Below are 25,403 nucleotides of genomic sequence, written 5' to 3'. Positions count from 1 at the left end.
CATCTGGCAAACGTTATCAAAGGACGCCTAGGTTCTTCAGACAGTCCAGAGGTTTTGTCTGGAGTTCACCAACTGCCCTTTTCGAGAAACAAACTGGGACCCTCTCGTTGTCATAGGTGCTCGGTTGCCTCATCGACACAGAAATCAGTAAATTGGTAGAGAGGGGTGCCACAGAGCCCAAAATACTACAAACCAAAAACTTTTAGGTACTATCTTATATGTGGCCAAGAGGGATCTCTAGAACTGGTTGATACACTGACATTTCAAAATGGAATTCACGTCCTTTGAGATGTGCTGCAGCAAGGGGACTGGATTTAAAAGATGCATATCGAGCAGTACTCATTTGGGCTCATAACCAATGCTATACAAACTTTGAGTGGATGGCTATGATTTGGGAATGTTAGTCTACCATTCAGGTTATTCTCCACTACATGGTGCTTTACAAAGTTCCAAGCACGTAGCACCAAAATTCAGTGGTACTAGGAGGATTCGCTACCTGGATGGCATGGATTTCATGTCCCAGAATGTGGACATGGTATGTCAGCAAACAGAGTAGGCGATATCACTATTTCAGGACTTTGGGTTAGTGATCAACTGGGAAATCAAATACTGAACCAGAGACCTTCAATGGTTTCAGTGCAGGCCCTGCTACAATTACCCAAACAGTACAAACAGATTTGTTTGAAAAAATTGGCCAGAATAATCGGTAGCCTTTTTCCATCAACACAGGCCATTTATCTCGGGTCTCTCCATTGTAGGGCTCTGCAAAGATTGCAGGAAGAGAGAGCAGTATTACAATGGTAAATAACACAATTAGAAACTAGGAACAGTCGGGCTACATTTAGAAATCTTGCAGATAGCAAATAGAGTCAAATGCCAGTCACATGTGCAGGGAAGCATGCAGTGGGAAACTGGCAACACACAGCCACTAAGATCAGGAATGACACCTTCATTTCAATTGTCCGGAGTTGCTAGCAAGGTCTTTAGTGTGAAGAATGTTACCAAAAACAGGGTGCAGTGCTGTATCTGGTTACGCAGAAACAACATTTTGGCAGTAAGCTACGTGCATCACCTGGGAGGCCCAAGGGAAAAAATCCATCCAGAGTTAGTGAAAGGTTTTTGGCATTTTTGCACAGACCAGCAAATATTAGTGATGGCGGAGTACCTCTTGTGGGGGTTGAACAAGCTGGCAGATTAGCAATTTTGCCATGCGATTGATACTACAGAACGGATGTTAAATCCATAAATAGTCCAAAAACTGCAACTTTAATGGGTTTGTTGTGCAACAAATGTATCTGTACACAGACCAATCCATCAGATGAAGAGGATATCCAGCTGGAACCCATACCCAGAAGAGACAGCAACAGATGCATTTCTTCAGGAGTGGGGCCCGCAGCTGAATTATGCTTCCCCCCCCCCCCATTTTGGCAGATAGTGAGAAGAACCATGCAGGTCATACAACAATCAGCAGAAATGATCACATTCTGGACAACTGAAGATTTGGTATTTGGACCTTATAGAGTTGTCTGTAGAAGTGGTGACACTATTAGCTTCACATAAGGTGCCTCTGGCGAACTTTTTAGGGGAGGCCCATCCAACCCCTCATGAAGTGAAAGGTTTTAGAAAGAAATGGGTCATAAGAGACCTTTATGAGTCCAGCTGAGTCAGAGAGTCATAGGTGCAGCGATAGGACCGTCTGGAACATATGTTCAAGCTGGTCTATGGGACAGTATTTGCATTAATCTTCAGCACATTTAGTAAACATTCAGAATTTTCTTTCAAAGTTTGTTCAGGGCACAAGGCCTATATGACAATTTTTTAACAGATCAGCATTGAAGCCTTCCCGTCAAGTGGTGGCTTTGCCTACATCAACACAATGTGTGACGTGGATTATACTGCAAGCAGGAACTGATATCACATGTGCTGGTGAACATTTAGTGAGAGGGCTATGGCTTCAAATGGGTTTCAGGTGGCTACAAATTTAGAAGAGATTATAAGAGCAAATGATAGATCAGATTATTTTGACTTTTACGGTATTTGACTGCCCCTGCAAGTACCGTAATTATTGACATATTTGGAACGACTGTGCTACGAGGGAGTATTTAAAACTAAAGGGGCTTATCATAGCCCTAGATTCTGCGACTATTAAAATTCCTTGAAAAAGTTCCTATTAAACTAAACACATGCCGGCTCAACACTAAAAAGGAGGATTGTCACATCAAGCTGTTTACGCCTGAACATAATGTTACTGCTTTTTAAATTTGTGATTCAAGGTACTTTGAATTGACTTCTTTGAATAACTGTATGAATTAATGTGATACAGAATAAGAGTGCCGAGGTTTATAAATCTGTTTACCGTAATTATTGTATTAAATAAGTGTTGAACTAAGCCTAATATGAACTTCTGTATCTCGAAGTAGAATTTAGATAATGTGCTGGAAACTGTTGTTTATCGCAATATTTTTTTCCCTCTGGAACCCTCCCAGATAAATTAGGTTTTTTCTTAAGGGGAGATGAAGGATCAAACTCTGGGTAACTGACTAGTCGAAGAGGAACACAGCATAATTTGTTGTGAACAGTCAGATTATGTAAGCAATGGAGAAAGAAAATAAGTCGCACTGGAGTGTATCGAACAAAGTAAAGGATGGGAGGAGCTAGTCACTTTAAGTTCTTCCAACCCCTTTATTTTGATTCAAATAGGTTTCAGTGGACACGTGTATTATGTAAAAATCGTGTGGCAAAGCTCAAACCATAAACCCAGAGAGACAACATCTGTAAACAATGTGACAAGGAGAAAATAGAGACAGACTCTTCTCCTGCACCGACCCACATGCATAGTCGTGCCAGTGAACTTATTTAACTTTCTGTATGGAAAATAAATGCGGTGCAGAAGACAAATACTGAAAACAGTTGAAAAGACAGCATAACTTCTCTCTGTACATCACAATAAGACCAAGAAATAAAGAAGACAAAAAGCAGCACCTGACTGAAAATAGCGGGTTGCCACGATGTACTGTGGCTAGATTCATGTAGCACCCTATAGCCCTACGAGGTGTAAGGCGTATTTGCGGATTGGAAACGCTGTACTCCTACGGTCGAAAATGTGCTCGTCAACTTTTCCCCCAACCTTGGACGTTACGTACGATTTAGTATACGGATTTGAGTTGTTATGCAAATGAAGCATGTTATTTGTGTAATCACCTCGTGATAGAAGGTGGGGCGATGAATCAGCAAAAAAGTACATTACAACAGGCAGGGTGAAATAATGATTGAAAAAGGCCAGGCCCCTATGAAAGGGATAATCCTGTAACACGGGTTCAAGTGTGTGTAATGAGAGGTGTTTACCATGGGTTCGACTTTTTAAGTAGTAGTTTACACGAGTTACAATCAGGGTAATTTTCCCAGTTATTCACGAGGTTAAAATAACACAAATCACATAAAAAGTACTTTTTAAACTTGAATGCCCGGGCTTTGCTCCCCTAGCAATAATACATTAAACACCTGCTGGGCGGAACTACCGTCCGAGGAGTGCAGGGGCCTGGGGAGACATTTAGAATAGATGGGAGGTACTTGGGTGAGACACGATAACAAGTGTGAAACATATGGGCACTCTTCTATTAGAGCAAGCACTTACCAGATCTGGAAGCGCAGGAGGGGGCCGCTCGTGTACTGCATCCGGAGCTTCTTGACGCCATTGAAGCTGTCACTGTGGCCCAGGGCGGAACCCAACCCTAAGAGCAGCAGCAACAGCGAGGGGAGGCCGCGCGGCGACATCCTCTTCCCCACACACCCAGGAACTGCACCCGACACTAGCGTTCCGTCCGTAACTACTACTTTGGTTGCTTTGTGACGCCAACACGCTACGTTTTACGTCACCACTGACATTGACCTGTACGTGGTGCGGAACAGAATGGGTTAATTCTGCTACCCTCAGAGACAAGGGCAGAGTCATGAAAACAAAAAAGGGATAAGGAACCCTCGAACTAAGAGGCTAACGGCTGCCTACCGATAGGAAACTACGCTGCCGGGATATCAAGTGGCTTCTAAGCGAATATTTTTTTTCTCCCTTGATTGAGATTTTCGTATCATATTCCCTTTTTATTTTTTTGTGTATAAAACGTCTTATTTTTATAGTCATTGTAATGTTCACTTGTAGGGAAAACGCATCCCAAAATCCTGGCCAAGATACCGCTTCTTAGAAATATAAGTTGTATTAGGTGTACTTGTCACAAATCTCTATGCTTTGTAGCTACCGAACATTGATTGTTGGTGTGATCAAATCGTTTTAACCGGAAACGGGGACATGCTATTATAAGTAGGGCAAGTTGGGGGTGGATGGATATAGAAAATGGACTACAATCCCCAAGCTGTGAAAAGCGTAAAAAGCAAACAACTAGCAATACCGTAAACGTAGGTCGGTGCTCTGACAGACGTGTTGGTTGGGGACTGGGCATACTCGTGGAATTAACGGTGTTTATAGGGACCCGTCCATATCTGTCACACCAAGCTGTCAAACTCTTCCATATGTTTTGAATATTGTATTTGACTGTATTGCAACATTAATATCATGCTTTCTACCCCAAATGTAGAGTGCTGAAGCGCTTGCCTGCAGTAGAGGTTCGCTACACCGAGTAGGGCATGTGGTTGGAAGAGTGCTGACTTTGTTTTGATCCTGTGTGTAGAAGTGGGCGAGCTAAGAGATTATTAGGGACAGCCGAGCACAGTGTCTGGCTTGGCTCTTAGAGCCCGTGCACTATCCGAGCCTTGAACATGCTATTAAATCATGCAAGAAACATCATGTAAAATATAATCAAGTCTTTTCAAAATAGTGTATTTACATGTAGAAGCTTTGACGTTAATGCATCACATTACAGCACTGCACTGAGATGAAATTATTAAACGTTTTTAAACGCAAACTTAGAACCATTCCAGCCTCGTCCCCACATTGGCGACAGTGCTGTAATGTTCGTGACCGCAGTTAGCGGTCTAGTCAACTGCGCACTGGAGAGTGCGTTTACGCGGGCGTGTTACGTCATGCGCCGAGCTATAAATAAATGGGGCGTGGCCGGCAAGAGTTAGTCCGGACCACGCGGTAATGTAAACTGGTGTCCCGAGTCTCTATTCATGCCGCGGCGCTGATACACCCATGCGCATGCGGCCTCAAGACTCGACACTGGCGACGAGGGTCTGTGGACCCATGCTGCGCCCCCACTCGCTACACCTCGGCCGTACCCTGTGAGTGTGAGGAGCTCACGGCAGGCGGGCTGGCTCCCATGATCGGCAGGCCCAAGCTGGGCCGCCCGCTCCGTGCCTGCAACCGGCGGATGACGGCGGCCGCGGGCGTCTAGCCCCGCTGATGCTCCTGCCAGATTCGAGGACCGCCGACGGGCGTGGTGTGCCCACGAGTGGCGAGACTGGCGCCCTGGCCCAGAGGGAGATGGTGTGAGTACCGCCCCAACGCAACTGCAGCATCGCCCTGGTGCCTCTGATCCTTGGGGGAGAAGGCCCTTGCCAGGGCGTGAGGCCCCAAAACCGTTGACCCTGCAGCACGCACACAACGAGGGTCGCCCAATCACGAAGCAGAGCCAAGGCGGAGGCACGACCGGCCGGAGCTGCAGGCAAGATTGCCCCTGACCACGCGCTAGGCCGCTCCACGTGCAGACATGGCGACCATCCCCCCCATAAAACCATTTGTTGTGGACGGCGCCCCTGCTTCCCTGGCGCCGCGCTGGAAGGACTGGACGGAGCGTCTGCAATTCTATTTTGAGGGCGCAGGCACGGCGAGGGAACGCCGCAGAGCGCTGCTTCTTCATTTGGGAGGGAAAGATATCCACAGGATTTATAAGACCCTAGTGGAAGCCACACCAAAGACCTACATCACGCTCCTTAATGCGCTCAATGCACATTTCGAACCCATGACCAGCAAAGACTATGAATGATTCATATTTCGACAGGCCAAACAGGAAGCCGAAGAATCGCTTGACGCGTTCCATGGCAGGCTGTGGTTTTCGCGATGAGCAAGAGGAGATACGAGGACAAATAATACAAGGGTGCTACTCATCAAACCTGAGTGTGAAGATCCAACAGGAAGACGGAAAGCCGCTAGCAGGCATCCTGAAACTAGGACGCTCCAAAGAGCTGTCGCAGGCGAGGGCATCTCACATGGAGGCGGCCCTCCACCGGCCCGTCAAGGCGGAACAGGTCAACACGGCCGAACAGGTCAATGTCGTCCGACCAAAGTCGCGCCAATTTGGAGGGAGAAAGCCACAAGAAAGGCGCAAAGAATGTGGATACTGTGGAGGCCAGCCCCACTGCGCTCAAGACTGCCCAGCACGTGGAAGAAGATTCAGTTCGTTCGGACGGATAAACCATTTCGCAGCAGTATGCAGATCCACGAAGCCGAAGAACGAAGCTGCCCATGCCATAAGGGAAAGCCAGGACAGTGAAGACATGGACGACGATCCCAACGACTACCCGGTCCACTACGTGCTCGCCATCGACCAACCGCAGAAAAAGAAAAGGCGTCTCCCAAAGTGTCGCATAAGGATACACCAGCAGGAGGTAAGAGCCACGATCGACACCGGAGCCTCGATTGAGCTTATGGCGGCAAATGTGTATAACCAGCTACGGGACAAACCGACTCTGAAAGCAGCCAGGATCCGAGTGTTCGCATACGGACAGAAGACCCCAATTCCACTGGTCGGTTGTTTCCAAACGGAACTGCAGCACCAAGACCGGAAGGTCCCGACGACCATCTATGTCTCCAAGGAGGGCAGTGGCATGCTCATCAGCGGGCAGGCGGCAGAAGAACTCCAACTAATATCGTTCGCAATGGCCGTACTGACAGAGGAGTTGGACACAATCCTAGAAGAGTTTGAAGACACGTTCCGAGGCATCGGATGCCTCAAGGGGAAGGAGGTGTCACTCCACATTGATCAATCAGTTCAACCTGTCGCCCTCAGACATCGGAGAATAGCATTCCACCTCCGGAAGAAGGTCGAGGAAGAACTAGAAGCCCTCGAACGACATGGCATCATTGAGAAAGTCAGTGGGCCGACCCCGTGGGAGTCTCCAATGGTGGTAGCGCGCAAGCCCAAGCAGCCTGGCCAAGTCCGCATTTGCTTGGACATTCGCCTACCCAATGCGGCGGTCAAGAGAGAGCGACATCTGACCCCCACAATCGATGACATTTTAGGGGAGTTAAACGGAGCGAAGTGGTTCTCCAAGATGGACCTCAGATCGGGCTATCACCAGCTCCCCCTTCATCCAGACTCCCGCTACATCACCACTTTCTCCACCCACGTGGGTCTCAGACGATATCGACGTCTCAACTTCGGCATCTCCAGTGCCGCGGAAGTCTTCCAGAACACCATCCGAGAGGTTCTGAGCGGGCTCCCGGGAGTCCTGAACGTCAGCGACGACCTGCTGATATATGCGAACTCAATCGAAGAACACCACCAAAGGTTGAGAGGCGTGCTACGGAGAATCGAGGACTCGGGCCTGACCCTGCACCGCGAGAAGTGTCAATTCCTCCGGAACAAAATCAGCTTCTTCGAATACACCTTCTCGGATCAAGGAATAGCCCCCGACCCGGACAAGGTGAGAGATGTACAGGAAGCCCCAGCTCCCTCAAACATATCAGAAGTGAGGAGTTTCCTGGGCATGGTTAACTTCTGTGGGAGATTTATCCCGGACTTGTCAAACCTCACCAGGCCCCTCTGGGAGCTCACCAAGTCCACCACCCCCTGGCAGTGGGGTGAAGAACAGGACACAGCATTCCAGAACACCAAGGCTGCTCTGTCAGCCGACAAGACCCTATCATACTTTGACCCGGCGAAGCCTACCAACATAGCGGTAGACGCCAGTCCCTACGGCCTGGGAGCCGTGCTGACGCAACGACAAGGAGAGGAGGACTGGGCACCCATCGCCTATGCAAGTCGGTCGTTGACTGAGACAGAGCAACGGTATTCCCAGATAGAGAGAGAGGCGATTGCGATTGACTGGGCTTGCAGACACTTCCACGTCTACGTTTACGGACACCCGTTAACAGTGTCAACTGACCACAAACCCCTGATCCCATTGTTCCGAGGGTCTGTGTCCAAACCACTGCCCCGAATAGAAAAGTGGATTCTCCAGCTGCAGGAATACGACTACCAAGTGGAGTACAGACCAGAAGCGACAAACCCAGCGGATTACCTCTCGAGGCATCCTCGAGCCGCCACCAACGTGGAAAGGGAAGACGCAGAAGAAACGGAGGAGTATGTAAAAGTCATGCTGGAAAGATAAAGGCCCCTACCGATGAGTCTGGAAATGATTATTGAAGCAACTCGCAATGATGAAGTTCTCCAGCTGGTGATGAGTGCCCTGCAAGCCAACGACTAGAAAGCCATCCAAGTCTCACTAAACAAAAGGACGCCACAGGCAAGAAGCTCCCTGGAGACATTCCTAAAAGTAAAAGAAGAACTGTCAGTCGACAGCCAGGGGTGTCTACTGAGAGGACCACGGATCGTAATGCCCGAAAGCCTCACCCGACAAGCAGTCGAGCTGGCCCACCGCGGGCACCAAGGCATAGTGAAGACCAAGAGTAGGCTCCGAGCTAAAGTGTGGTTTCCGGATATGGACACCAGAGTGGAACAGACCGTCAAAGAGTGCCGATGGTGCCAGGCCGCGGGGCAACCCGAGCGTCCGCCCCCGGTCATCACAGAAGACAACCCGCAGAGACCGTGGGAACGCGTCAATGCGGATTTCAGGCACCTCCCCGATGGGAGATATGTACTTGTCATCATAGACGATTTCACTAAATAGCCTGAGGTGGAAGTCGTAACAACTCTCACCGCCAAGGAGGTCATTGCAAAATTTGAAAAAGCAATTGCCACGCTTGGCATATTTGAATGCGTCAAGACGGACAACGGGCCACCGTTTCAAGGACAAGAATTCGCAGAATACCTCAAGGAGTGGGGGAATCCACCACCGGAAAGTGACCCCCCGCTGGCCTCAAGCCAACCGGGAGGTAGAGAGGTTCATGCACACACTGAATAAAGTCATCAAAATCGCCCATGCAGAAGAGGCTCTCCGGAAGAGAGCAATCTACACAATTCTGAGGGAGTATCGACTCACACCACATCGCACCACGGAAGCAGCTCCAGGCCCCGCTGCAATGGGACGAACAGTCAGGGACACCCTTCCCAGCCATCCTAACTGGACCCCAAACGACATAGACCCACAGAGAACTCTATCCAACAGGGCTCGGTCCAATGACTATGCCAGCTTTCGACGAAAGGTCAAAGAACCGACAATCCGAGAGAAAGACCAGGTCTACGTGAAAGACAGATATCCAGGGAGCAAATTCCGACTCCCATTCGAACCCCGACCATGGACAGTCACGCGCCGCACGGGCACCATGGTAACGGCGCAACGAGGGATGGAAACAGTCACACGCAACATATCTTTCTTCAAGAAAGCCTCCCCGAACTCCCCAGACCCACAAGGTGAGGAACCAGAGAGTGAAGTATCCAGCCAGCCTGAAGGACCTAATAGTCCAGGAGGGAGTGGAAATGATACCACGAGTGAGGACATGACAGCGCACCCCTCAGTCACTGAAACTCCCAGAATCAGCAGCCCCCGGTCCCCGGATGACCCCGGGGGTGCCAGAGGGTCCCCTCCAGAGGCCCCACGGAGGGCGCCCTTCTGGGGAGAAACCGCAGGATATGGGCTAAGAAGAAATCCAGCCCCGTCCTCCCTACTGGCGGACTTTGCTGTGGGCTGACCACGAACTTTCCCTCCATCAGACTGGTAACAGGCCGGATGGCCCAGTACTATTTTTCTTTCCACTGTGACTATTAATGGGTTTATATGCATGTTATTTTGTTTCAAATAAAGGTTAAAAGGAATGTAATGTTCGTGACCGCGGTTAGCGGTCTAGTCAACTGCGCACTGGAGAGTGTGTTTACGCGGGTGTGTTACGTCACGCGCCGAGCTATAAATAAATGGGGCGTGGCCGGCAAGAGTTAGTCCGGACCACGCAGTAATGTAAACTGGTGTCCCGAGTCTCTATTCATGCCGCGGCGCTGATACACCCATGCGCACGCGGCCTCAAGACTCGACAAGTGCCATTAGTGAACTAAGAACAAGCATTTGAAATGCTATAGGTCTGGCATTTGTCAGAGTTAGAGCTATAGGCGTAATAAATGACAAACTGCCTTTAATCTATGTGTTTTAATTCAGAGTGTAGTGTATGTATAAATAAAGACACAGATGCAGCACTGTTAGGAATTACCACTGGGACCAGAGAAGCAGCTGCAGTACTGTCTAGAGGACAGAATGAGGAACTACAGATGAGGCCAGAGAAGTAGGTATCAGTACCGTGTAGACGACAAAGAATGAGGAATTATCACTGTGACCAAAGACATAGCTGCAGCACAGCATAGAGGACTAAGAATGAGGAATTATCACTGTGACCAAAGACACAGTTTCAGCATTGCCTAGAGGACTTAGAATGAGGAATTACCGACCGGACCAGAGAAGCAGCAAGCAGCACTGTCTAGAGTACTTTAATTGAGGAAATACTGACAGGACCAGAGAAGCAGCTCTGCCTAGTGAACTGAGAATGATGAATTTTCACTGTGACCAGAGATGCAGCACTGCCTGGAGAAATTAGAGTGAGGAATAACACGGGACCAGAGCAGCAGCTAGTAGCACTGTCTAGTGAACTTAAAATGAGGAATTACTGACAGGACCAACGATGCAGCCGCAGCACTGCCTAGAGGACTTTTGAATGAGGAATTACAGATGAGACCAGAGAAGCACCTATCAGCACTGTCTAAAAGACTGAATGAGGCAATACCAACAGGATCATAGAAGCATCTAGCAGCTCTGCTTAGTGGACTAAGAATGAGGGAATATCACTGTGACCAGAGACAGCTGCAGCACTGCCTAGAGAACTGAGAATGGGGAAATACCGAGGGGACCAGAGTAGCAGCTAGCAGCACTTCCTAGAGGACTTAGTATGAGAATATAACGAAGGGACAGATAAGTAGCTAGCAGCGCTGCCTTGTTGACTAAGAATTAAGAATTACCACTGGAACCAAAGCACTGTGTAGAGGACTTAGAATGAGCAATTACTGATGAGACCAGAGTAGCAGCGAGCAGCACTGTCTAGAGGACTGAGAATGAGAAATTATCACTGTGACCAGAAGACACAGCTGCAGCACTGCCTTGAGAACTTAGATTAAGGGATTACAGACGGGACCAGAGTAGCAGCTAGCAGCACTGTCTAGTGGACTCAGAATGAGGAATTACTGACAGGACCAAAGATGCCGCTGCAGCACTGTCTAGAGGACTTAGAATGAGGAATTACAGATGAGACTAGAGAAGCAGTTAGCAGCACTGTTTAGATGACTTTGAAGGAGGAAATACCAACAAGACTAGAGAATCAGCTAGCATCTCGGTCTAGGGGACTTAGAATGGAGGAATTACTGACAGGACCAAAGAAGCAGCTGCAGCACTTTGTATAGGACTTCGAATGAGGAATTACAGATGAGACTGGAGTAGCAGCTAGCAGTGGACTGAGAATGAGGATTTATCACTGTGACCAGAGACACAGCTGCAGCACTGCCTAGAGAATTTAGATTGAGGAATTACAGACGGGACCAAGTAGCAGCTAGCAGCACTGTCTAGTGGATTTAGGATGAGGAATTACTAACAGGACCAAAGATGCAGCACTGTGTAGAGGACTTAGAATGAGGAATTACAAATAAGATCAGGGAAGCACCTAGCTGCACTGTCTAGAGGACTTAGAATGAGGAATTACCACTGGGAGCAGAGACACAGCTGCAGCACTGCCTAGAGGACTTAGAATGAGGAATTGCAGACAGGATCAGATTAGCAGCTAGCAGCACTGCCTAGAGGACGTAGAATGAGGAATTAACACTGGGACCAGAGAAGTAGCTAGCAGTACTATCTAGAAAACTGAGAATGAGGAATTACCTTTGGGAAGAGAGACACAGCTAATAACACTGGCTAGAGGACTAAGAATGAGGAATTACTACTGGGAACAGAAACACAGCTGCAGCACTGCCTAGGGGATTAATAATGAATTTCCACTGGGACCAGAGAAGCAGCTAAAGCAATGCATATAGAACTAAGAATGAGGAATTACCACTGGGACCAGTGAAGCAGCTAGCAGCACTGGCTAGAGGACTGAGAATGAGGAATTACCACTGGGAATAGAGATGCAGCTAGAAAAACTGTCTATAGCACTTAGAATAAGGAATTACCACCCGGACTGGAGAAGCCGCTAACAGCACTGCCTAGACGACTTAGAATGAGGAATTAGCAACGGGCCAAAGAAGCAGCTTGCAGCACTGCCTAGAGAACTAAAAATGAGGAATTGCCACTGTGACCAGAGAAGCAGCTGCAGCACTGGCTTGATGACTGAGAATGAGGAATTACCACTGGGAATAGAGAAGCAGCTACCAACACTGTCTAGAGCACTTAGAATGAGGCATTACCACTGGGAACAGAAACGCCGCTTCAGTACTACCTAGAGGCTTAGAATGGGGAATTAGCACTGGGACCAGAGACTCAGCTAGCAGCACTGTCTAGAGGACTTAGAATGAGGAATTACCACTGTGACTAGAGACACAGCTGCAGCACTGTCTAGAGAACTTAGAATGGAGAAATTACTGACAGGACCAAAGAAGCAGCTGCAGCACTTTGTAGAGGACTTAGAATGTTATGTTATGTTAATCGGACTTCTATAGCGCGCAGCTGCCCCAGCAAAGGGGCGTCCTGGCGCTGTAAACATCAGAGAACCAGCTGTCAGAGAGAGTAGACGGCAGCTGAAAAAAGTTGCAGAGCAGTGACAGAACCTAGATTCTGGGTGGAAAAAGGTAGGTCTTGATCGACCTCCTGAAAGAGATAAGGTCATTCAGGGCACGGATGTGGCTGGGTAGTGAGTTCCAGAGTTTCGCCGCTAAATAGCGGAAGGATCGCCCTCCTATTCTACAGCGTTTGAAGCGTGGAACCGCAACCAAGCCTTGTCCTTTGGATCTCAAAGAGCGGGAAGGGACATAAGGGGTCAGGAGGGTCTCAAGGATTTTAGGGGTGCCCTGCTTAAGGATTATGAAGGACAGGCATAGCGTCTTAAACTGAATCCTTTGAATCATTGGAAGCCAGTGAAGTTTCCGAATGGTCTCCCTCGTGGAGCAGAACCTGGGTAGGCCTACCAGAGCCCTAGCCGCAGCATTCTGTATGCGCTGCAACTGGGTGACTTCCGCTAAGATAGCCCCCAGCAGGAGGGAGCTGGCATAGTCCAGCCAGGACCTTATGGTGGCCTGAATTATAAGCTTCCTAGTGGACGCATTGAAGAATTTCAAGATTGGTCGAAGACTGCGCAAAATGCCAAAACAAGTTGCTGCCACTTTTTTAGTGTGGTTGGAGAAACTGAGGGAGGGGTCAAACCAGACTCCCAGATTTTTCACCTCAGTCACCGGTATGGGTGTCAGACCCAACACCGAGGGCCACCACTGTTCTCCCCACAGTTGGCTGTTCTTGCCAACGATCATGACCTCCGTTTTGTAGGCATTCAGCTGGAGATAATTAGCTGACATCCAGCCTGCCACAGCCGCCAAACCATCCCTGAACCTTAAGACCTCATGGTCTGAGTCCCCAGAGAGTGCAACCGCCAGCTGCGTGTCATCAGCATATGAGACCATAGTCGGGCCCCACTGCTTGGCGACAGGAGCTAACGGCTGCACATAAAGATTGAAGAGCTTGGGGCTCAGCGCCGACCCCTGAGGCACTCCCTGCTCAACAGGATAATCCTGGGACTGGAAGGGAGGTGTAGCTACCCGGAACGATCTTCCTGCCAGGAACGATCTAAACCATTCAAGGGCCAGACCCGAGATCTCAGCCTCCTCCAAGCGATGAAGCAAGACCACGTGTGAAACCGTGTCAAAGGCGGCACTAAGATCTAGAAGAACCAGTGCCGCTGTTTGACCGGAGTCAAGCACGGATCGCAGATGTTCTGTCATGGCAAGGAGGGCGGTTTCGGTACTGTGGCCTGCCCGGAACCCGTTCTGGGAGGCATCCAGAGAGTTGTCAGTCTGGAGATGTTTAGTGAGTATGCTGTTGACATGAGCTTCAGCCACCTTAGCAGCCCAGGGGAGCAGGGAGATAGGCCGGTAGTTCTCCGGTTTACTCGGGTCCAGTGAAGGCTTCTTCAGGATCGGGGTTACAAAGGCTTGTTTCCATTTGGTTGGGACTATGGCAGAGGTGAATGAGGCATTAATAAATTGGCGCAAGGGGGGGAGGCACAGCGAGGCAGAGTCTCTGAATTGTGCGGGCCTGAGCGGATCGGCGGGGGAGCCTGATTTAACTTTGGCCGCTAGTTTATTAAATTCGTCCTCCGGGATCCCAGGGAGAATAATGAGGATGATGTTGGTGATGTGGCTGGGCAATGTTGACTCATACGGGGGATTTAGACATGAGAATGTGCGATAGATGACGAGTACCTTTTCCAAGAAAAAGGCAGCGAGATCCTCACTGTGCGAATTTGAAGAAACCTCAGATAATGGGGCTCTCTTGGCAGTAAGGTCTTTAAGGATCTTAAAGACCAGCTTAGTCGGGTTGGAACTGCATTTGATCTCATTGGAATAATATGCAGCCAGTGCCCTGCATATAGCTCTATGATATATTTTTACCTCGGCTATGTACAGTGCTTTTTTCCCTGAGTCATAATTTTTTCTCCAGTCTCTCTCAGCCTTTTTACAGGATTTCTTCAAAACCATCAAGGCGTCATTATACCAAGGACTGGGTTCGAGGGTGCGGCATTTGCTCCAGGTAACAGGAACCAGTGAGTCCAGTGCCCGGGTGATCCAATCACAGAAGAAGTCATAGCCAGACTCGACATCATTGAAAGGGCCAATGGGGCTTTCTTTGAGGAGTTGATGGAAGTCCTCGAGCTTCAGCTTCCTCCAGAGACGTTTAAGAACAACTCTATCAATATTCTTATTAGAAGGGACCGGGATTTGGAGGGATAGTTCCACCAGTAAGTGATCCGACCATGCCACCGGGATCGGCGGCTGGATAGTGGCCATTGCTATGTTGGTGAATATGGGATCCAATATATGGCCTCACGCATGAGTGGAGCTGGTGACCACCTGGCGGAGCTGGAACGCCGCTAGGTTGGCGAGCAGGCTACCGATGGTCGGGGTCTGGGAAAGGTCAAAATGAAGATTTAGGTCGCCGAAGATGCTAAAGTTAGCCGATCCCATCGCAAGAGAGCCAACAGCCTCTGGCAGGGCTTTCCTAAAAGTAACGTCTTTTCCTGGGGGTCTGTAAATCAGTAGCCCTGTAAGGGTAAAGTGATGGCTAACCAAGATGCTGAAGTGAGCGCTTTCACAGCCTTCTATCAGCATCTTAGTCCATTTACACGGATAGCAGGATTTTACTATTACAGCTATGCCACCACCTCTGGTGTTACGGTTACTCGTATAAATAGAGTATTCTGGGGGAGGGCTAGGTTAAGCTCGACCGTTACTTCTTCGTGAAGCCAAGTCTCTGTCATAAAAAAGATATCCGGTGCCTCGTCAGAGATGAGGTCACGTATTTCGGCATAATGTTTGACAAGTGACCTGACATTAAGTTGTAGAATCTTGAGATGTCGCTGGGGCAGGGACTCAAGGGGTACATTTATATGTAATGGAGGGTCAAGTACCAATTTCCCGCAAGGGCACCTAAACGGGCCACATAGCGGGTGCAGGGGCGAGCAATCACAATAGCAGGCTTGCTGGCGAATGTTCAGCAAAAGGTTTCTCGAGTAGGTAGTCCGCGCCAAGATGACAGGAGCAGCATCCCTGGCGGGACGTGGTGGACTGGCGAGGACGGGCGCAGACGGGCTTACCTTAGGCGCACCTTCGGCGCCCCGTCGGCCCGCCCGCTGCGCCCGGTCGCTGCGCTCACTTGTGGGAGGAGCCATTTTATTGCAACAAGTTCGGGAGGGGCCGAGCACTAGTCAGCTCGCCTGCTCCTCACCCAAGATGGTGGCTGCAAGGATAGGCCCCCCGGCAGCGCCTAATCGGCTGCAATGGGGCGAGAGAGGGCGGAGACCAAGTACATCGGTCAGTAAATGCAAGCCTAAGTAAGACCTATGGTAGATCGGCAGAATGAGGAATTACATATGAGACCAGAGCAGTAGCTAGCACCACTCTCTAGTGGACTGAGAATTAGTAATTATCACTGCGCCCAGAGACACAGCTGCAGCACTGCCTAGAGAATTTAGATTGAGGAATTACTGACGGGACCAGAGTAGCAGCTAGCAGCACTGTCTAGTGTGAAGTACCGAAAAATATTTACCACCACCCAATTATAGTACAGTAAACCCAATTACCAATAATCAGTCGGTTGGCAGTGTAGAAGGTCCAAGCATTTATTATAACAAACAAAACTCTGTCAGAGGAGCTCCTTGCGACCTCTCCCCACGAGGTCCGCCAAGAAGACTCTTGGCAGCTTGTCAGTACATCACATATATACAGTTGCATTGGCATCAGCATAACCCAACATGGAAAAATACAAATTGGTACAGGCTGGCACAGACAGAAAAAGGAAAGTCCATATATGGCACACAATGCGCTCCTGGTTTCGCTCATCCTAGATTTAGCAAGGTCGAACGGGTGACTCCCTTCTGCCGTCTTGAGACAGCCCGCCCCGCACCCCTCCCGGAATGTGCTTATCGGTCTTCTCTTCTGCTACCTACGACCTTGGCAGGCCTAACGAGCTGAAACAGTGGTTTTAGCAACAGTTGGGATATTTCTCAGGGGGGAAAGTCGGGTGCAAGACAGGAATGGGGCCTAGTTAATGCAATGCTTTTAGCGAGGCCACAATAGGGCGTTCGTGCGTGTATTGGTGCAAGGCTAATATGGTGAATACTATAATGTTAATGTGAACGTATATCTAACTAAGGTATTTAGTGACATCAGGCTAATCATAACAAATCGATTATAGGTATTGCATAATGAGAAATCGATTCCGGTACCTCAAACCCTCCTTTTAGCGTGGTGTAGCTAAATACAAAATCGAGCAGTTACTCTTCGAATATTTCTCCATTAATTGCCATTAATTCATGTATCCCTTGCTGCAACATTTGGTGTTTAGTAGGGACAGTGGTCGGAACGCACAGCGTAGTGACTCGGGAAGCACAGTAAGAGCAACAGGCCGGACCACATTGTATCAGGACGCAGCAGGTAAAGATGATACCGGCTGCACCACCCAGGATCAATAACAATTTCCATCCCCAAGTGGACAAGAGTCCCCAGAACCAACCCGACAATGACCAGGACCCATTTTCGGTATGCATTTCAGAAGCAATGCGGTGCAATTTCTGGATAGCCAGATGAACAGAGGGGGCGGGGTCAGGGATATATACACAGCAAGAACTGCCAATGACGCGGCATGCTCCGCCTCGATCAGCCAAGATAACGTCCAAAACCATACGATTTTGAAGCGCCACGAGTCTCGTCACCTGAAGCTCCACAGTGAGGTTCGTTAGGATGTCAGTTGTTATGTTAATGACATTTTCCACTATTCTGGACAATCTCCTTATTTCCCTGCTATTGAATATGGGGCCCCAAAAGGGTGTTAAACCCTTGCTAAAATCCGTGAACTTCTGCAAAGAGGTGTCTGTCTGATCGACTTCGGTCATATCGAGTTGCCTGCGCTGTCTATCGAGGAATGTAGTGGGGGTGGTTAAGCATGGGCGGATCTAGCGGATCTCGCGTACGCGAATTTGCGGATTTACGGATTCGCAATCCGCAAAATCCGCGAACTCTCGCGGATTAGCGGATTTTTCCGTTTTTTTTGTTGGCGAGCGTTCGCGAGGATTTGTGGACCATTTCGCAATTGCGAACTTACTTTTCGGCTCGCAAAGGCCGCAACTATGTTGTTTCTACGTCTGGTTTATCATCACAGGTTCACAGCACCCTCTGTTTCACCACTGCCACCCTCTGGTACACCCATGCCATCCTCTGGTACATCCTGACTGCCACCCATTAGGTTTGTTTATCACTGTAGATTATGGGGGTGAAAAAAAGCAAGCACACCGCCCTGCTTCAACTGCCATGAATTAATTTGGGGTTGATTAATGTGTCACTTATTTTTAAACTTCCAGTCTGGCTGGCACCTGCTTCCTTCCTTATCTGTAATTTGCTTTCTGTTGCAGTGAAAGCAAGCACACCTACCCTTCTTCAACTGCCATGAATTAATTAGGGGGGGATTAATGTGTCAGTAATTTTGAAACTTCCAGTCTGGCTGGCACCTGCTTCCTTCCTTATCTGTAATTTGCTTTCTGTTGCAGTGCAATTTTTTTTCACAGGACCTTTATGGTCTACTTGTAGCTATTCTATGAGCCTGCTGTTTGGGTCATAGCAGGGTCATGGAATAGTTGCAAATAGGCAACTGAACTCTGGAGGGGCCCCTCAGGAAGCACTAGAGTGAATGGTTACTAATGTTAAGTTTGAACTTTTGCACCTGCTGATTGCTTTCAGTTTAGCAAAAATCGTTTTTCTGCAATTTCGCGTCATTTGCGGGACGCGAATCCGTGCGAGATCGATTTCGGAAGCCGCGAATGCGAGCGAATACACTTTTTTTTTGCGGCGTGTATGTTCGTGTGATTTTTTTCGTGTTCGCAAGGCGCTTGTAGCTATACGTTTGCGAAGTTACCCTAGCGGTCGTACACGGGCGCAGCCATCTTGTTTGCGTGACGTTATTCCGTTTCCGGCCGCTATGTGTAATCTCGCAAAGTGTGCTGCTCGCTAGTACAATTTCGCACATGCTCGCGAGGAAAATCTCGCGCGAACTTACCCACGCGGTCGTGAATGGGCGCGGCCATCTTGTTTCTCATTCATTGCTATGGTTCTGGGCATGCTTTCTGTATCCTCTCTGAATCTCTGCCATCCTTTGCTTTTTTTGAAGTTTATTTGATCTATTTTACTTATTATCTATCCCTCTATTTTTCTAGCTCTATATTTTTGTGTTTTCTGCTACTTTTTGTTAATTTTAAACTACTTTTTTAAGCTCTTTTATTTTCTTCTTCCCTATTCTATTTCTTCTTTATTATTTAACTCATTTCTGCCCAGACCATGGTAAAGGGAGCCGGGAAGCACCCTGAGAAGGGGAAGGGTCCCGCACCCCGTGCCCGGCTCCCGTGCGGGCGTTTGAGGGGGGAGCAAGTGATGCCACGGGAGATCTTTAGCGCGGAGGAGGTGGCTGCACTCATCTTCCACGTCCAGCGCCGCCTCCCCAAGACGATCCTGGGAGGCGGCAAGATCGCAACCGGCTATGGCATCCGGGAGCGCCGGAAGCGGTGGGAGAAGGTGTGCCGGGCCATGTTTAAGCTCTCTGGGGTCCGGCGCACCTATAACCAGGCCACCCACCGCTGGACGGATGTCATGGAACGGGACTTGCTGGACGCGCCCGGCGTAGAGGTCCCCGGGCTTGGTGAGTAGTAGTAGCCATTTCTAGCTATTTCATCACTAATCTGTTTTATCCGGCTCTGTTATTTGCAAATGTTTGTTCTTTACCAAGAGCAATAATGCTGCCGATTACATTAGGTAAATTATATTTCAAAATCTTCTATGCATTTCAGGTGCACTGCTCTCCTTCTCAGTAGCCTTGCTAGCTACTATGCCTATTTGTTTTGTATTTTGTGTTCATTTCATTGGCCTGAGAAATTATGTATGAGTGTAGTGTAAAGAACTGCGTAATGCTAGACACTAAGGGTCATATTTTCAATTACCGGCGCATCCCTGCAAAGTAGCAGGGATGCGGCAGTAATTGTGCGCCATGCCACCACCACCCATTGGCCCAAACCGTCACAGAAGCCTTACGCATCTGTGGCGTAAAGGCGGCGCATTGCTGGAGTTGCGTGCCAACGATGGCGCAGCTCCAGCAATGCTCTGGGGTGCCCTATCTCCCCAATGCTGCATCAAGCCGTACGTCGGCTTCAAGCAGGCGCAGGGTTTGAGTCACGCATCATTGTCCTAAAAGTGACTGATTGACATCTTGTACATTTCCCTCACCCACTTCTAGGATTCGTTCCTGCGCAGGAACGCCCTCCCTTGCGCCGGAACGCCCCCTGATGGTGCAGGGCTTTACAACGTGATGCATCTCCCATATGCGTTTTTTTTTTATATATACGTCGCACCATGGCGACTCTTTTGTTCTGCCACTGCGTCACAAAAGTCACGCAACAATGGAGGAAAATGAGCCGCAAGGGACTTCTAAATCAGCCCCAACAGACTGAAGTCCAGTCCTTCCTTTAGACACATGGCTATAAGAAGAAATAGTGGTGGTGGTCGGTGGATTGATAGTTTGAGTATTCACTGATCTGCAAGCAGGATGGACTTTGTCTGTCACTTTGCGTGCTGCGGACTGCTGCCTGCCAGGCCTAGGCAAACCTTTTTAGTAGTCTGTTTATTGAGTTACATAGGAACTTTGAAAGTCAACGGTCCGCAAATCAGGCAATACGATTAACGTAGTATACCACATGAGATAGGTCAATATATCCCGTGGAATAGTTGTCTATCTATTTGCTATTTCTCAAAAATATTTTGTTATAGTTCTTTTGAAATGTTTGATTTGGTTGACAAATCTCATCCATGTTTTCTGGTCTTTCTTTCTTTCATGTTGTACATCAGCTCCCCCCAAGGGCAAGAGGACACAGGAGGAGGGTGCTGTTCAGGAGGATGCAGGCCAGGATCGGGCAGGCGAGGGCTCCTTTGCTGGCCCCAGTAAGTTTTAATTTTATTAAAGAGTACCTATTTTTTCCTAGCGTTCCTTATTCGATTTTTTCTAAATCGTCTTTGATCTTCTTGTAGACTGGATCTAAATTCTTATCCTGCCTCGACCATGACTCCCTGTGGTATTACTAGATTATTCTTATTAGTCTGTGTGTGTAGCTAACTAAGATTGCACATTTGGCAATTCCATTGGACTCCCATTCTAGTCAGCAATAGCTCTATGCACTGAGTGCAGTCCTCTGGGATTGTCCATAATGTCTTTTTAAGTCTTCTAAATGTTTATGCTTTGACAATTGCCAACAATAAAAAGGTGAATGACCACCAAGAAAGAATAAGATACTACTTTACTTTTGTTTTGGATAGGAGGACAATCCATTCTACTACTGTTGCAGGGACAAATCTGCACAAACCGAACTATGAACACTAAATAGTGCATTGTTTATCAATTATAATAGGCGCAGGTAGACTTTCTTTCCACATACCTCAGTGATATCAGACTTTGAAGAACCCCCAATCTCCTTACTGACTAGATAGTGTGGCAGAGTCATTTAGCTCCCTAAGTCACCGATGATTGATCCCCAATGATCATTAGATTATCCTACGCAGGGCAAGAGTACGGAGTCACAGTCAAGAAGTGTCAGAGGCACTCATGCTTGCAAAAATTCCAAAACCTTTAGCTCATCCACTCTAGTCTGGAGGACCAAAAACCACAGAGTCTATTTAAGTTTAAAAGCTTTATTAAAACTAAACACATTTATTAAAATCAACTTTGTCATAAAAGTAACCGTTTAACTGAAAATGGAAAAGTGCTTAGTGCTAACGATTAATTTGACACATTTCTTGTGGTCGAGCTGAGCTCTCACCTGGTTTGAACTTGAGCTTGACCCTGATCGTGTTCTTAGAAGTCAAGCTTCTGTTAGGAGAAAAAGTGTTGTGTGTTAAAAATAAAAAGCAAGCATTCATCAGTTGTGCCAAAAAGTGCAGCAAGACAACAGCCTTCCCTGGAAAAAGGGACATTTTTACTGTAGAGTATACAGTTACAAATTATTACATTGTATTTCGTTTTTTTTAACTTTCTTTATTCCTCCTAGACCAAATATTATACAGTAGTGAGTGGTGTATTCTAACATTCTAAAAATTTACTTTGTAGGTGGAACATCTGGTGGCGGGGCCAGTGCGGAGGTGGTGGATGAGGAGGACAACACTTCTGGGGAGGAGGCGGTGCGAGTGCCGGACGACACCGATGTGCCTGTGAGGGTTGACACGGTGGTGGCGGGCACAGGTAAGCTATATATTCGAAAAGCGAAAGAAGGGTGTAAGTAAGTGTGGAAGGACGAGAAATTTTATGATGGCTGGCAAAGAAGAATGATATGTGTTTGCTTGGCCCCCGAGGTTGCTGGGAAGGAAAGAATATGGTATGGTGCATGGCTGGGTCAATGATGAAGCAAGGATGGGTGGAAGGACAACAGCCTGGGTGGGTGAAACATAAACTGTATGTGTGCATATACTTTGAATGGATGGATGCCTGGAGCATGGTATTATCTGACTCTTAGATAGCACATGTGTATCTAGAGAGAGTAGATTGTCACTGGATGAACTAAGTGTTACCTTGAAGAGCATGTCCGTTCCAGTGTAGGGAAGGCAAGGAAAAGAAATTGTAAATTTGTCCAATACTACCATGAATAGTAGCAATAGTTTGTATTGCAACTGCAAGCACAGCATATATCCGGTTATTACGGTGGACACTCCGTACCTCTCTTAATAACTTTAGTTTAGTAGTAGTACGTCATTCATGTGTGGGTGTATCACTGTTCACTCAATAATAAGCAAGGCACCTAAAGTCATCACATATGTCATCAAATACATCCCATGTGAAGTGATAGATAATCTAATTATTTAGCTTCTTCATTTTCCTTTTCTAGTACTCATTTGCACTGTAGGGTGAAAGGTAAATTAATTAAGCAGTAGCCCTTGTAACCGAGTATTCTCAGTGCCACCCGTAATAGAAAAGTAATAGCTTCACCACCTGCATGTACTGGACCGGTACAGTAACGCAAGTCTGTCTCACTCATCATGGTGTGCGTCTGTTTTTCTCGGGTGCAAGTTCACTGCGCTGGCATTCTGCCGGCTTGCATAAGATAACGTACCAATTTTCCGAAACAAGAGAGAAGAAGAAGAATAAGACTGGTGTACTGTCATAGTCGACTGTAATGGAAGTCCATAGTGGTCATAGAATTTGTTCATTAAACTACCACTAATGTTAGAGCAAGGATGCAGAAGTGGGAGGTTAGATAGATACTGTCCTCAATAGTTATGTACTGTGCTTTCAATTTGCTACTTGTACTGTGACACAACTTTCGGCTCAATCACTTTGTGTTATTAATGTTAAGGAGCATTGGTTACAGACTATGTCTTTCTTTCTTCATATAGTTGCTCCTTCCAAATCGACATCACGGAGGGAGCAGGCTCGAATGGCCCGGCAACGGAGGCTGGATGCCACTGTCGCGGAATATCGGCGGCTGGTGGCCCTGGAGGAGTCGGAGGACACGCAGTCGACCGGTGCAACCACAACATCCTCGACTGGGACAGCTGCATCCTCCTCCGTGACCCCACGGGCTGCCAGCCAGCGCAGTGCTCCAGCGGTACGGAGCCGGGCTAACAAAGCCAACCGCCACCGCCAAGCAGCAAAAAGACCAGCTGCCCCCCACAGGAGCTGCAAGGCACGCCAGCGCCGCCTAGGAGTGAGAATGTCCTACCTGGAGCAGGAGGTCCATAGGTACAAGAACTTGGTGGAGGGCCTCCGCTTCGAGCATGCCACCCTCCGCAAGGAGTATGATGCCCTGGCCGCAAAATTCACCAGCACCCTCCAGTAGTGGAGTGTCCCTTGCCCTTTTTTTAGAGACTTTTGGGGGGTGGGATTTGGGAGTTGGGTGCTTTTTGGGACTTTTCAAAGACAATCGTTGGGGTTAGGGAGGGTCTTGAGGGAGATTATTTTGTTAGGGCTACATAAATATACTTTTTTAAACTTTATCTGACCATACCTGTTTTTTACTGCTTTTCAGTCTGGTGGGTGGGGGTGTAACAGTAAGTTTGTTTTCCTGAAGAGTCCTAGGACTTTAGTAGTACTACCGTCAATCTCTCGTCTAGTCCTAATACTCCATTATACTACCTCCCACCAAACGCTTATCTTACCTGTAATTTGTGTTAGAAATTAGGGCTAGGCCCAGGGCTGGCTCCACGTGAAATGGGGATTAAGGTTGGCAATCCTGGGCGGATGAAATTTCCTCATTGCGGTGGTACTAGTGGTGTGACACAGTGGCAGTTGCATGCCTATGGAAAAAAAGAAAACAAAACCTGGTTTGTCCTTACTGTAGCATTACAACGGTTACGGTACGCTCGAGAATATAGCAAGTGACAGGACACTAGAACAGTGCCACAATATAGCCTAACAAATGGTAAAGTATTGCAAGTATAACTAGTACTTGCGTTGAATTTATTTGACATTGGCTCCTACTACTACAAGAAATAGTACTGAAGCTGAGTAAGTCTAGAATATATCCTCGTATTCTTTCACCAGCCTGTTGCTATGACCTTATCCTCCCCAGCAAGTGTGTGGAATTATTGATGTCATTTAGTCAGACATCAAGCAAAACTACACAGCCCGGGGGAAGAGGGTTAGGGTTTGGAAAATGGATGGGAATGGGGGTTTCTTTTTGGGTAGGTTTTGTTGAGAGAAGAAAAAAAAGCACAGCATGGACAAACAATAATTGAAGATAAAGAAATCTTTGGGTACAAACTAAAGCTAACCACATGCAGTCACACTCATAGAAGAAAACAATGGATACTGTATCTGTATTCTGTATGTTGTTGGAGTTGTCCTGTTGAATTTGGTAAGTAAGTTGCATGCAGCAAACAATTCCTCTTATTAGCGGCACTCCTCCATTCCAGCTGACGCTTCGTCCATCAATGTTGGTGACCACTGACAGAAGACACCCTGTCCACTGCCTGCCTGGCGGATGTTGACTGAAACCCGGCCTGTAATTATTGAACGGAAAACAGGAAGTGCTATTACAATACCACTGATAAATAAATATAAGGTATGTACGCTGTGTGGTGCAAAAAGTCACACTTTGATTTCCCTAATAGACAGTACAATATTTTTGAAATTGCGTACTCTGTCTGAGTCACCTTTTTAAGGATAAATAAGTATGGCCAAAATATTATAGCGGATCTTTCCCCTCAAGGTAGGTGTACTGTAAACTGTGTTTTAGAACAAAATTTGACCTTCCCAGCAATGCTCCCACCAAGACCCTTACTAAAGCCAGTCGCAAATGTAGAAGACCCCCAATCAGATCTCAAAAAACGAGGCCTAGCAGAAAAATGGTGACAAAACGTACTTTAAAAGTAAAAGTAGGCCCAAATACACCCTTACCCACCGTGGATTGTATTCAAACCACTTGCAAGCAAGCAAAAGTATCCATAGCCAGCATCGCTCCAAGAGTGCTCTAAAACCCCAGAACTGAGTTGCAATAGAACACCCCGAAACACATGCAATCCTGCTGCTAGGGCTAACCCTAACGAACCCTAAGTTACAAAAAGTGCCACAAG

The 25,403-nt window shown here is 47.8% G+C and overlaps 1 protein-coding gene across 1 annotated transcript in view; it reads right to left on the bottom strand.

The window, feature by feature from the left end:
* Positions 1-3,849, bottom strand: part of SELENOT (selenoprotein T) — a 109,083-nt gene extending 105,234 nt beyond the window's left edge. The window contains exon 1 of the mRNA XM_078667210.1: positions 3,635-3,849. The gene's annotated coding sequence lies outside the window, so the exon portion shown is untranslated. The remainder of the gene's footprint in view (positions 1-3,634) is intronic.
* Between the last annotated feature and the right edge of the window lie 21,554 nt (positions 3,850-25,403).

The sequence above is a fragment of the Lissotriton helveticus genome, chromosome 11 (genome assembly GCF_964261635.1).
Source record: "Lissotriton helveticus chromosome 11, aLisHel1.1, whole genome shotgun sequence".
Classification (NCBI taxonomy): Eukaryota; Metazoa; Chordata; class Amphibia; order Caudata; family Salamandridae; genus Lissotriton; species Lissotriton helveticus.
Note: the sequence above shows the minus strand (reverse complement) of the source record. Positions and strands in the feature narration are given on the sequence as shown.